At 42.3% G+C, this 12,932-nt stretch overlaps 1 protein-coding gene across 1 annotated transcript in view; it reads right to left on the bottom strand.

Moving 5' to 3' along the window:
- The window catches only part of DAPK1 (death associated protein kinase 1), a 161,086-nt gene that overhangs the window by 80,816 nt on the left and 67,338 nt on the right, over positions 1-12,932 (bottom strand). The gene's annotated exons all lie outside the window — the stretch shown is intronic.

Here is a 12,932-nt window from a genome sequence, read left to right as displayed (position 1 = left end):
CTCCGGGGTGCACCCTGTGCCTTCCCATCTACAAGTCCCCATACCGCTGCTGTCTCTGTCCCCACAGGACTCCTGCAGCTCTCACCTGCTGCCAGCCGCCGGGGCTGCTTGAAGAAGCCTTCCCCATAGGCAAAATACGTGTCCCGCGACGCTAGTGGACCCTGCGGCTGCATTCTCAAGCCGCAATCCCGGAGAACCGGGTGGACGGCTCCAGGAGTGAGGACGCCAACATTGGCGCACAGCTACACAGACGGCACGGGATCCGGAGTTGCCGGCCTGCCGAGCATGTCACCCGCACTGAATACAGACAGATGGAGACTCTTGAACGGGCTGCAATAGTACGGTGATCCCGACAGAATTACCGGTCAGGTACCGTAGCAGCCAAAGACCTAATAGTTCTGGCTCATTTAAAAACTCCATTATACAGCGCACGGTAATACATGTAGACTGTACATGAAAACCGGTCTTGGTAGTATACTGTTTATATTGGAGTAGAAACATATTGTATGTCTGTTCAAAACCCTAAGTGAATCATTTACATAATGCAGGGTGCTAAAAATATTTAGACTGCACATGAGAATTTATCTTGGCAATATACGGCTTATATTGGAGCAGAAAAGACACTGTAACCATTTAAATCCCCAAGTGAGAGAACCTGATACAAAGTTACATTAATTCTTGAATGAAAGTGAAATACACACGGTAATTTGCTCAGCCTGATTATGTGGATTCTATAAATATGGTGATGTTAGCCTGTAATTCCTGAGGGATTAAGGATATCAACAACTTCAATATAATAACAAAAAAAAAAAAAATAATGAAAAAAATCTGAATATATTGATATAGGCAATAATAAACATACCAAATGTATTTCTAAGCAAAATGACAATAAATTACATTGATTCATTTAAAAAACTACATAAATAAAATAATATTTTATGTTTTTTAGAGCAGTCCCGACAGAAGAAATTGTCTAGTTCACTTTGTCTAAATCCTGCCTGAAAACTGTAGAATCCATTTAGACAATCACACACTGAATAGGCTAAATCAGATTAACATGGCTGAGTTTAGACAAAGTGAAACAAAAAGTCTAAATGACTCATTTAGACAGGCGAGGCAAACGAAAAGAGTTGACAGGTGAAATGCTTTAGACTGTCTAGAAAAAATGATAGTGAATACTACAATTCATCTAGACTTTTTTTTCAGGCGTAAAATATGCTGTTTTAGACAGAATGGACCTAACGACCAACAGTGAATACACCCCAAAATCTGCAAACTAGTGGACAAGTCCAGAAGCAGTGGAGATTCTGGACTTGTCCACTTTTGTCCGACTTGATCATTCACACTAGGTGCTGTCTGTTAGGCGAGTGGCATGCTCTATGGGTGATATTCAGGAACATCTCCTGATATTGCACACAAAGCAAGAATTTACAAGTTATTATATTTTTAGCAACATCGTGCTGGTGAGTGTTGCAGAGTTTAATCACCCCTGTTTCATGCCTGAATGAGTATTAGAGTGATCAATTGGAGAATTAAATATACTGTAATACAGAACTAACCATGCTGCATTTGAAGAAATGCCAATGGGTAATCCCAGAGGATTGGAAAATATTTTTGTACCTGCGAGTACATCATAGGTTTTCTAGTTTTAGGATCTACAAGACTTTCTACATCTTTTAAACCCTCATGCCGAAAGAGGAGTCCGCCTCCCCATGCTGGAAATCCCTATTGTCTAAGAACGATAAGAAGAAAGTCTTATGTGAATTCAAGTCTCTCGAGCACCAAATAGTATGCCATAAACAAAATACTGACCACAACAGAGGATTATCTTCAGTTGAATGTCGATGTGCAACTTGTATTTATTACAGCAGGTCTTATTTGCAAAACTGTGCAAATAGGATGCACAAGCAGCTTTTGCTGACTAAAACAATATGTAGCGTGCCTATGTTATATGTGCATATGAAATGGAACATTACATTGTCTTGGTAGGGCCAAGAAACTTTGCATTAGATTTTTCCCAAGTCATGCCATGGCATGTCTAGAAGGGCTATTTAATACAGAAGGTGGCTAGACGTATATGGGCACATCTGTGTAATCTCTTTAATCTATTTGCTATTTATGTTTTGCAGTTTGTTTGTTTGTTATATGCAGAGGCCATGATTCCATTTTTTGTCCTCTTGCAATTGTAACAGAAGTTGTCACTAGTTTATGTGGAGAGCCCTGTGACTAAAGTGCAATGCAACATGCTTACACATCTATAAAAAGGAGGTTTATTAATAAGCAGTCATTGCCAAATCTTGCTGTTGTAATAAAGATTCATTCAAATATAAAATGCTCTAATCCAGGGGTGTCAAACTCAAATTCATCGGGGGCCGCATCAGCAGTTTGGCCACCCTCAAAGGGCCGGTCCCCCAAAAAGTACAAATGACAGAAAACTTGTACAAGGTGTACTTTAAAGCAGTTTGAAACAGGACATGCATATAACAATAATGCGATAACAAAAATGGTGGGCCATCAAACACAGAGCTATGCTGCAGAAATTTAATTCCACATCCAGTACTAATTATATTGAGGTACAGGGTTCAGTGATAGACAGGGACAGAAGGTACAGAGCTGCCTTAGGGATGCTAGAGGAGGTGACACCATTTTGGGAAAGACATTTTAATGTGGGCTAGCAAGATAGACACGCAGTGACTAGAGGAGAGCATGGCCTGGTGTGTAAATGTCACCCTCAGTGACAGAGATCCCCGCGTACAGTGACCAGCCCGAGCTATACACTACTAACCTATTTCAGTCAGCCGCCTCGCACACACGGTTACCGCTACTACCAGCAGTCCAGCACGGATCGCCAGCTGCGTGACGTCCCAGTCTCAGCAACCAACCCCGCAGCTCCAGTGAGCGAGCGAGTGCGCGTGGGGTGGGGTGGGGTGGGTGAGAGGTGGCCTAGGCAGGAGCTGGGACACACTGCCCCTGCGTGCTATCTCCTCGCGCGGGCCACATGACGAGGTCTGGCGGGCCGGATTTGGCCCGCGGGCCATGTGTTTGACACCCGTGCTCTAATCTATAAATCACTATTTCATTTTTATGCTTTGCTAGTAAGCCTGCTCGAAGCAAAAGCCTCAACACCTAGTCTGCTACCTTGTGTTTGTGCATGTGTGAGAAAAAGATTTAGTTGCAGTCTCTGCCACCAGATGGCAGTGTTTCAGAGACTCACGTACACTAGACATATATATAGATGTGTTATCACACGTTATATGGTTGGGAACAAATTTAACATAAGTAGACTTCAGCATTAATCCACAATCTCTACATTGTAGGTATAGAAGTACTCTACTCATAGCAAATATTAGTGACACAAACTTTATTTCTCTGCCTTGTTGGACAGTCTTCATCTGGAAGTGTGTTCCTGTTCTCTGCAACTATGGGGGTTATTCTGATCGCATGGCTGCTAATTTGCAAAAACCTGCAGGTATACACCACCCAAGCCAGAATGAAATCCTGCCCCAGACAAGCAGGCAAACATTTTTGCAGCATAGCCCAGGATTCAGTGGATGTGATAGAAACAGGCTGTTTGGGGACAGAGCTGACCTCACACAACTTCCCTGAAAAAGCCTGTGTTATCCCTGCCACCCCCCAAACGCTGGTTTCCTGTCAATCAACTTGCATACGGCCATTGAATAAAAAAAAAAAAAAAAATTGCAGGATGTCCTTGCGCTACTGCAAACAGTATGCATACCGACCTGTGAATTTGCGGCCATGCAATCAGGTTTGAATAACCCCCTATTGTTAAGGACGGCAGCTAAAGCATCGAATTCAATGATAGTTTGTGAAAATATTCTTTACAAATATAGTCTTGCATATGCTTGGAAAAGACTAGGGAGTTTGTACACACATAATATGCATATGTGTCAGAAAGAATGCATCTTAAAAAGTTGAGTAGAATAGCACTTCTCTCCTAAGAACAGTTAAGAGCAACTTGATCTAACTGTAATTGTTCCAACATTCCTGTGCAGAAAGTACAATTTACTATAACAGTCAACATTCTTTAAGCTTCCCCTTCAAAAACAATCAACTGCAGTACAAAAGAAGCCCCTAGACTCCTAGCTAGCGAAACCACGTGGCTCAAATCCTTGAGCGATGAGAGATGAAAAATATCAAAGTATCTTCTGAATAAAAGTTTTGTGGTTGGACATCTTCTGTAGATTTAAATGCCATCAAGGTGACTCTTAAAACGTTAACGTACCCAGGCCACTTATCCTCATACCAGCATCACACGTAAGAATAACAAACACATACAGACCAAACACATAAAAAATGTACTGTGCAATTTTGCAGAATTACAGTTAAAAATAAATACCACTGCGAGTTGCTCTATGCCAAATCTCTTAGTGGGCTATTCTGCGTAGGAAAATCACATCGCGTAGAGTCTATAGTGCTGTGCGATGCAATGTCCATGTTAACTGCACAGGAGTGCTTATACAATGAAATATCGCATAGGATCACATGGCACCAAATGCGATGTGATATTTCATTGTACAAGCACCCATGCCATGAGATGCGATGGGTGCTTACTACGACATGTGATGCAAGCACCTGTCATTGTTTTGCGTCACCCCCAGTATGTACATCATCCCGAAGCGTGGCTCTCTGCGCTTCGGGCTCACCACACTATACAAAATCAACTCCACGCCGACGTGGATAGTGGCGGTATGAAAGGATCGGAGGATGCGTTCCGCTGCGCTCGCCACGCTTCGGGAGGATGTGGATAATGGGGGTCTTTACCATAGAAAATCCCCTCAGAGTGAATTTCTGACAAGATGTGACAGGGGGCGGGAATGACATGAAGCAGGAAGGGTAAAATCACATTGCATGCTACTATAACGTAATGTGATGCGATTTCACCAAGTTGACGTACGTAAGAAATGTGGGCGCCATGATAATACACAAGTACCCATTTGTTAAATGGTACCAGATAATTTTATACATTTTTAATGCACTGTGATTGACCCAATGTCATTGGGGCAGACACATCTTTGGCCGTAATGTGCAGCTAGCTTTTTTTCCCCTCCTGACTAAATCTAACAAACATGTTGCACGGTCACAACTCCCCTTCCACCCCCTTACCCCCCAAAAAGTGTAATGCCTCAAACATAAACCAAGCTAATGACCCTAAACACACATGTAGCTCAATTGACAAATTTTCACAAGGTGAAAAAAAGAACACTCACCTGGTCGCACAGTAATACTAGGAAAGCTCATGAAAGTGGAAACATTAAAGTAAATAAAAGGAAATTCGGTGTGCTGAACACCTTTGGCATCAGTTTAAAGTTAGGTCTCAAAGCACTCCCGGGGGGTGTATATTACTTTTAAGTGAATTTTTTCTTTTAAAAGTGTTTTAGGTCTCATAAACAGACAGCAAAGCATTCAAGCATAACCGGTTTTAAAGAGAACCAAATGGTGGCAGTTGTCACCTTGTAACAAAACAGATATTTTAGAAGCAATCTACTTTCCAAAGTAAGAGCATGGTGCAACAGTCTCAAAAATACTAATAAACCTCCAAAAATGCAGATTTAGAGGTTTGTATGCATTCCCCATATGCATCAAGTTCCAGAAAGAAAAGTTTCCAGAGCTTGTTCCCAAAAGGCAAAGCCATCTATAGAGGACATGGCCTAATAGACTTTTATGGGCTTCTCATCGCAGACATCCCCAAGAGGGATCCAATAGGATTCCCGGGTAATAAACCTGGAAGTCCTCACACCACAAAGACTTGCCCCTTCTGTTAGATCCTTTGTGGTTTTAATTGCAAAATTTCATGCATATTGAATTATTAAAATACGGCTATGCATTTATTTATTAACAGTTTCTTAGATAGCGCAGCATATTCCGTTGTTCTTTACAAAGGAGACAGTGATACAACAAACTGGGTATTTACAAACATTCAAAGGTATGTTGGCCCTGCTAGCAAGCTTACATGATATTTATTGTAATAAAAAATGTGATTGATACAGTCCTATATGTCTAAAAGGTAGTAATAATTCTTAATTTATACATTATTTTTCTCACATTGAGACTCAAAGCACTTTACATTATTGCAGAGGACCTTAAGTGACTTGAGTAATATGTAATATTTCCCAAGCTAGCGCCAACTTAATGCATCTGCCCGGTGCAGCTTTATTTTCAGGCCTTAGAACAATGGTGGGCTGGGTGGGGCGCAGGGTAGGTGGGGGGGGGGGGCACTTGAACCCTGACATGGTGTCTCCAGAGCTTCCTGGGAGGCAGATAGATTGCCACCCAGCCACAAGAAGCTAAAAGCAGAGAGGTTGTGCTGGGCTTTCAATTTGTAATCTTTATTGTTGTATTTTATTGGCTTGCTCCTAAATACAGATAGTGATAGACTGCTTAACTGGCACAAAGCTTCACATTCCACTCTTATCACTATATGACTATTATATGTGTTAATGTCAGGTCAGACTCTCCTCACCATATATATTATTCAAGAAAGTTCCTGACCTTTTGATCAAACATGACTAGTTGTAATGCTAAAAAAAATTCATATTAACTTATTGAATGTAGGCTGCCAATTATTGATCAAACTGTGTGTATGGTAGAGGCAATTTTACATTGTACTTCTTAAACTTGTACATATTGGGCATACATTAGAGCAGGCATGTCCAAAGTCCGGCCCGGGGGCCAATTGTGGCTCGTGCTGTCATTTCAATCGGCCCGCATCCTCCAGCCAGAAGCGGGTGGAGCATCAGATGTGGGACACACAGCACTAAAGGTGGGGCCCTGGCGTGCCTTTACCTTGCTGTCTGCAGCAGGGAGGAGATGCCGGCCACCACAGTGAGATGTGTTTGGAGTCTTTCAGGGGGGTATGCATCCAACCCTTGCAGCTGCAATTGTATATCACCCTCCTCCGCAATACACAGTGACAGCAGTGTGTGGGGAGGGGGTGCAGCAAGGGGGAAGCTTGCTCCTGTAATATGCAGAGTGGAGGAGGATGGCAGCGGGAGCCCAAGCATCTACTCTCCTTGCAGTTCCTGCTTTGCCTCTACGCTCTCTGGCTCACACAAGGGGCTGGAAAACATACAGAGAAGGGAGGGGGCAGGCAGGGGGAGATCAATGGGGGCAGAGTGGGGGACATACAGTAAAGGAGGGTCAGGCTGGGGGACATACAGTGAATGGAGAGAGTGATGGACATTCAGAGAAGGGGGGGGGGCAGGCTGTGTGATATAGTGAATAGGAGTCATACAGTGAATGGGAATCATACAGTGAATGGAGGGTCAGGCTTTGGGAGACATACAGTGAATGGAGGGTCAGGCTTTGGACATACAGTGAATGGAGGGTCAGGCTTTTTGGACATACAGTAAATGGAGGCAGTGATGGACATTCAGAGAAGGGGGGGTGAATGGGTGCAGAGTGGGGAACTTACAGTGAATGGTGGACATACAGTGAAAGAGGAGCAGGCTGGGGGACATACAGAGAAAGATGGTCAGGCAGGGGAATATACAGTGGAGGGGGCAGAGTGGGGGACATACAGTGAAGGAGGGGCAGGCTGGGGGACATACAGTGAATGGGGGTAGGCTGGGGGAAAATACAGTGAATGGGGGCAGAGTGGGGGACCATTCTGATGTGATTAATGATTCAAAGAATGTCAGGCTGAATGGTCGGCCCCCCACCAAAACTGGCCCTCATCGCAAAAAGTTTGGACACCCCTGCATTAGGGGAATTGGAGACAGAAAATGCCATGGATCCCAAACATAATCCCTTTGCAGCTTGACTGACATGAATCCGGTAGTTTAGGGCTGGTAACCTGCCATTTTCTAGTGTGTAAAAAAAAAACAAAAAAAAAACCGACATGCCCCAGCATTTTTAAGGAGGATCTGTGACATCAGCAATGACCACTTCCACCATGATTCAGTCGCAGATTAGTGGAAGCCTCAGACACTCACAATTGCACATGACCGTTTGGGAATTGTGTATGGATTTGTGAATGGATTGCGATATGTGAAACGTTTGAAATTCTCTCACAATATAGCAAGTGGAGCCTTCTTCTGTCTGCGTAGCAGCTTTCTCCTCGCAGTCCACTGCAAATTCTCAGATTAGCGGTCAAGTCATAATAATGATACAATACCATTCATAAATGATATCTTTATTTTCCCTTGCAGTGCCTGTTAATCAGGAACAAATGATATAGTGCATACACACAGAAAAATTTTGCTTAGCGCCCACATCCAAGATCATGCCGTCGCTGATGAGCTAGTCAAGATTTGACTGCATATACAGACAGGTGTTAACGACCCGCAGGAGCATACAGTACATCCTTATCGAAACTGTGTACACCAGGGGTTCCCAAACTTTTTTGAATGACGGCACCCCAAAGCATCAGAAATTTTTTCGTGGCACCCCTAGGCTAAAGGTGTCTCATTGATAAAGTCAGAAACAAATATTAAGTTAAATAAATTGTGTTTATAACCACAGTTATCTGGTATTGGACAAAATTTACTTCTGCTTGTCCATAATTTGACTATTATATTGGACATAAATAACTTGAATTGGTCCTGGACCATCAACCCAGGGCACCCCTGCAAGTCCTCCAAGGCACCCCAGGGTGCCACGGCACACAGTTTGGGAACCACTGGTGTACACATTAGCCAATATGCATTTCATTAACGATATCGGTATCATGCATATTGTTTTTTTTTTTTTAAATGGGACCATATTATTAATTACTGAAATCATCATCAGCATCTTTTATCATTCATGTAAGTAATTCTTTGGGGGCTTCTTTGCTAAATGTACATGTATTGTGGAAAGAATCATCATTTTATGCCATTACCTAACATCACTAGAGAAGTGGGTGGGATCTTTGAGGTTGGTCTACTGTACTGGGAGAACACACCTATGGTTTCTAAACATTGTAGGGGAGAAAATACAATTGGGAGCACGGCTTAGCAAAAGTAAAACCCTTGCTTACCTCCAAGCCTAATTTTGGATTAGTATGCATATGCACAATCCAGATACCATCGGAATTCAATAAAAAAAAATTCAGAGCTGAAAATCCTACGGCACGTTTAAAAATAAATAAATAAAAAAACAGTAAATTCCTGTCCCCTAATTGAATAACAATACCCCACAGCTTCCCTTTGGCAGCTGAATTCCCCTACAAAAGACCAGGCAAGTATGGGTAATACATCGGTATTGTCAGTGTTAACTTTCTTAATCTAAAACATTAAATATTAATCAGCAACAATGGATTTTTACACTTCAATAAATTATTCCCTCAATGGTCATATACAAAACACACCCAACACTACTATAATCCTATTTCCTGAGGAAGAAAGCCAATGCAAACATGCATCGATTACTGTATATTAACTCCATAATGACCTGGTCAGAACATAAACCTTGGCGACAGTGATCAGAAGCAGCATTGCCGAACACCGTGCCACTCTACTCTCAGCCTTGCATAACAGATTGCAAATCAAGTTCTAGCACCAGTCTTAAAATATCTCAAGCTGTACTTTTCAATGACAGATCGTGTACAATATAGAAGGTAATCTCGACATTTTTTGAAAAAGTCACACAATATTGTACGCCTTCTGTTCCTTTAATTGCAAGAACTGCAATAATACCCTTTGCTCTATGCTATTGTTAGCAACTGTGCTTCCTTATCTATATGGGTTATTAGGTGTAATGATAGTTGCTAAACCGGTATTTTAACTTGCAGTAGTGAAATCAGCAGCTCGTCTTCCCCAAGCCACTCCTTTCTGTTTAAACATGAAATACACAATATTCTTGATCTTTATGTTTTGTTCCTTTTTGTTTTCTTACTATACAATGTTTTCATGTGCTGAAAGAAAAATAGATTTAGGGGTGTGGAACATTACAACGGGAGACATTTAAATAATATGTTGGAAAGAGATAAATGTTTTATTCCTACTTTTTTCTCAACCTATAATAATCTGAAAAATATGTTAATTAAGCACACGTTGTAAGTATTTTTTTTTTTTTACAATACAAAAAAAAAACTTAATGTGCGCCATTAAAAATGAAAACAAAAACATTTTCTAAGACCAAACATGAGGCATAGTGAAACGAAGGATAGCATTGATGCATCACTGTGTTAGAGCGGCTTTCAATTGGGTGCTTCGTTTTCCGCAAAAATTACCAGTAGGTTAAATATTGTCTTTTAAAATTTAAACTAGGGGCTCCCAACCATATCCCTTGACACACTAAAGCTCCAAAATGCACAATAATGTTAATAATAATGTAGTTAACTATATTCACAATCATACAGTTTAGTGTGTATGCATTTTGAGGCAGATCTATTAAGCCTTAACAAGAGATAAATCCAAGTGTGATAAGGAGAGATAAACGTCCAGCCAATCACCTGCTAACTGCCATGTTACAGCCGGTGTTTGAAAAAAGTCAGTAAGAAGCTGATTGGCTGGACGCTTATATCTCCTTATCACCCTTGCATTTATCTCTTGTTAAGGCTTTATACATCTGCCCCTATATCTTTAAAGATGTATATTCCCGATCCAGACTGTGGGGAGATGCTGCAAACAATAACAGCCTTAAAAAAAAAAAAAAAAACAGTTTTCGTTTTTTACTGCATTTTCATATGCAGCAGAGCTTCGCTGCGGGGGGGGGGTTGCGCCAGTTCTAGGTGGCGTAACCCCATGGAAGCCTATGGGCTGCCTTTGCGCCCCCCCCCCCTCACCTGTGGCCGGGCAGCCTCCTGCTGTGCTCCCCGGACCGGTGATGTCCTCCTCCCTGCACCTCTTCCGAGTGCAGGGGCGAGGAAGCGGAGCCGGGTACGGGTCCAGGGAGGGAGGGGGGACCAGCTGCACATCGCCAGCCACAACGTAATGGACAGCTCTTATCGCAAGAGCTATCCTTTGCCTTAATAATCACATATGTTAGTGCATATGCGATTATTAACTATATGAATGCCATGTGCAGCCACATTTATTAGAGAATTCCACCCTATATCATCAACAACAGCTGTATTCCTGGATGTAGCCACTGAATGATATTGTTTAAGGTGTATACATTATATTGATTTTTTTCATGGAAAACAAGCAAATCAAGTGAAATAGTTAACAATATTGTTCAGAAATTATATCAGTCCAGGTTTTAAATGAGCACGTGGACATAACTAGCGTCTCAGTTATTTTAAATCAATCATGAGGGCTCATGTATGGACATCACTAAAACGGTTAGGTGTGCCCAAGGTTGGGAAACATAACTGTAAAGCTCCACACACACACACACACACACACACACACACACACACACACACACACACACGGCGATCCCTGCCGATGCAGATATTGCGTGTACACACTGGACGAGATAATAAAAGATATGTTTTACACAAATTTTACCATCTCATCTAGTGTGTATGGGGCTTAAGTGGGTGACAGTCTTTTAAAAGGTGGCCATACATTGCTGGGAGAAGTGGCCATCCTAATCCTCTTCAGATGACCAAGACCTTCCCGGACAGCAGGATCGCATGAAATACATCGCATGAGGTCCTTCTGCTTGTGATGTATGGCATTCGACCACGCTCCCCACCGCCGGGTGGCGGTCCATTTTGGAGGTCGAATGTGCAGGCAGGTGATCCAATGCGCATGGGACCGCACATTGAAACAGCATGTGATTTTGGGTCGAGTTTTTTAGGCTGAAAATGGTCTTAAAACGTCCAGCCAATGAGCTCCTTACTGACTTTTTTTCAGACACAGCCTGTAACATGGCAGTTGGCAGGTGATTGGCTGGACGTTTCTCTCTCCTTATCACCCATGCATTTAGCTCTTGTTAAGGCTTTATACATCTGGCCCTTAGTGAGATACCAACGATAAAGAAACCTGGTCTTCAGCTGTATGCATTTGAGAACACTCTTCAGAAAGATACTGGACCCTTTCTAGTCAGCATATATAGCAAGCACATTCAATATAATAGTAGCAAGATAGGAATAGGTTGCTACTGTATACACTACTTCACATCTCCTGCAGAATTACTTGTTTGGTCTTCCTCTTGGGGCCATTCACCACGTGAACCGTTCCAATATAGGCTCCCCTTTTTATTCCTGTACTCGACAATGGTGATGCGAAAACTAGATTATGGTTCACTCTTATATGTCTTTATTCATGTCATATTTAATTGATGTCTATTTTCACACCACTGTATTTGATGTGGGTGTTTCATGTATTTCCCTTTACATTCACTACTTTCCTCTTTTTTTATTCTGTACCATTTCCCAAAATACTGAAGAGAAAAAAAAAAATCTAAATACTTTTTTAGAACAAAACATAAAACCAGTCCATGTTAACAGGTACTAAAGGTTTAATAATCTTAAAAACACTTAAATGTGTGAGTTTTTACTAAACACAATGTAACATTAGGTACTTGTGTAGTATCACGGCTCCCATCGCATGCCAAATGTAGTGGCATGCGATGCTACCATGTTTTTATGCATTTTTGTTAAAAATCTCATGCGATGCGATGTAATTTTTCACTGAAATTATGGACATGAGTTGAAATCATGTAAAATGCACCCCAAATGTCATTTTTCACACTGTACCACCCCCACTATCAACGCCAACCCGAAGCGTGGCGAGTGGCGGCGGTACACGTCCTACGACCTTTTCATACCCCCACTATCCACGTCGGCGTGGAGTTGAGAATAAAAAGTGTGGCGAGCACAGCGAGCCACCGAGCCCGAAGCGTGGTGAGCGCAGCGAGCCCCGCGAGGGGACGTGGATACCTTCACAGGTATCCGTGTCCCCTCGCGGGCTTCACAGGTATCCATGTCCCCTCGCTGCGCTCACCACACTTTCTATTCTCAACTCCACGCCGACGTGGATAGTGGGGGTATGAAAAGGTCGTAGGACGCGTACCGCTGCGCTTGTGAAAAATGACATTTG

This window comes from Crinia signifera, chromosome 1, assembly GCF_055691185.1.
Source record: "Crinia signifera chromosome 1, ASM5569118v1, whole genome shotgun sequence".
Taxonomy (NCBI): domain Eukaryota; kingdom Metazoa; phylum Chordata; class Amphibia; order Anura; family Myobatrachidae; genus Crinia; species Crinia signifera.
The sequence above is the reverse complement of the archived record's forward strand: the minus strand, read 5'-3'. Positions and strand labels throughout refer to the sequence as shown.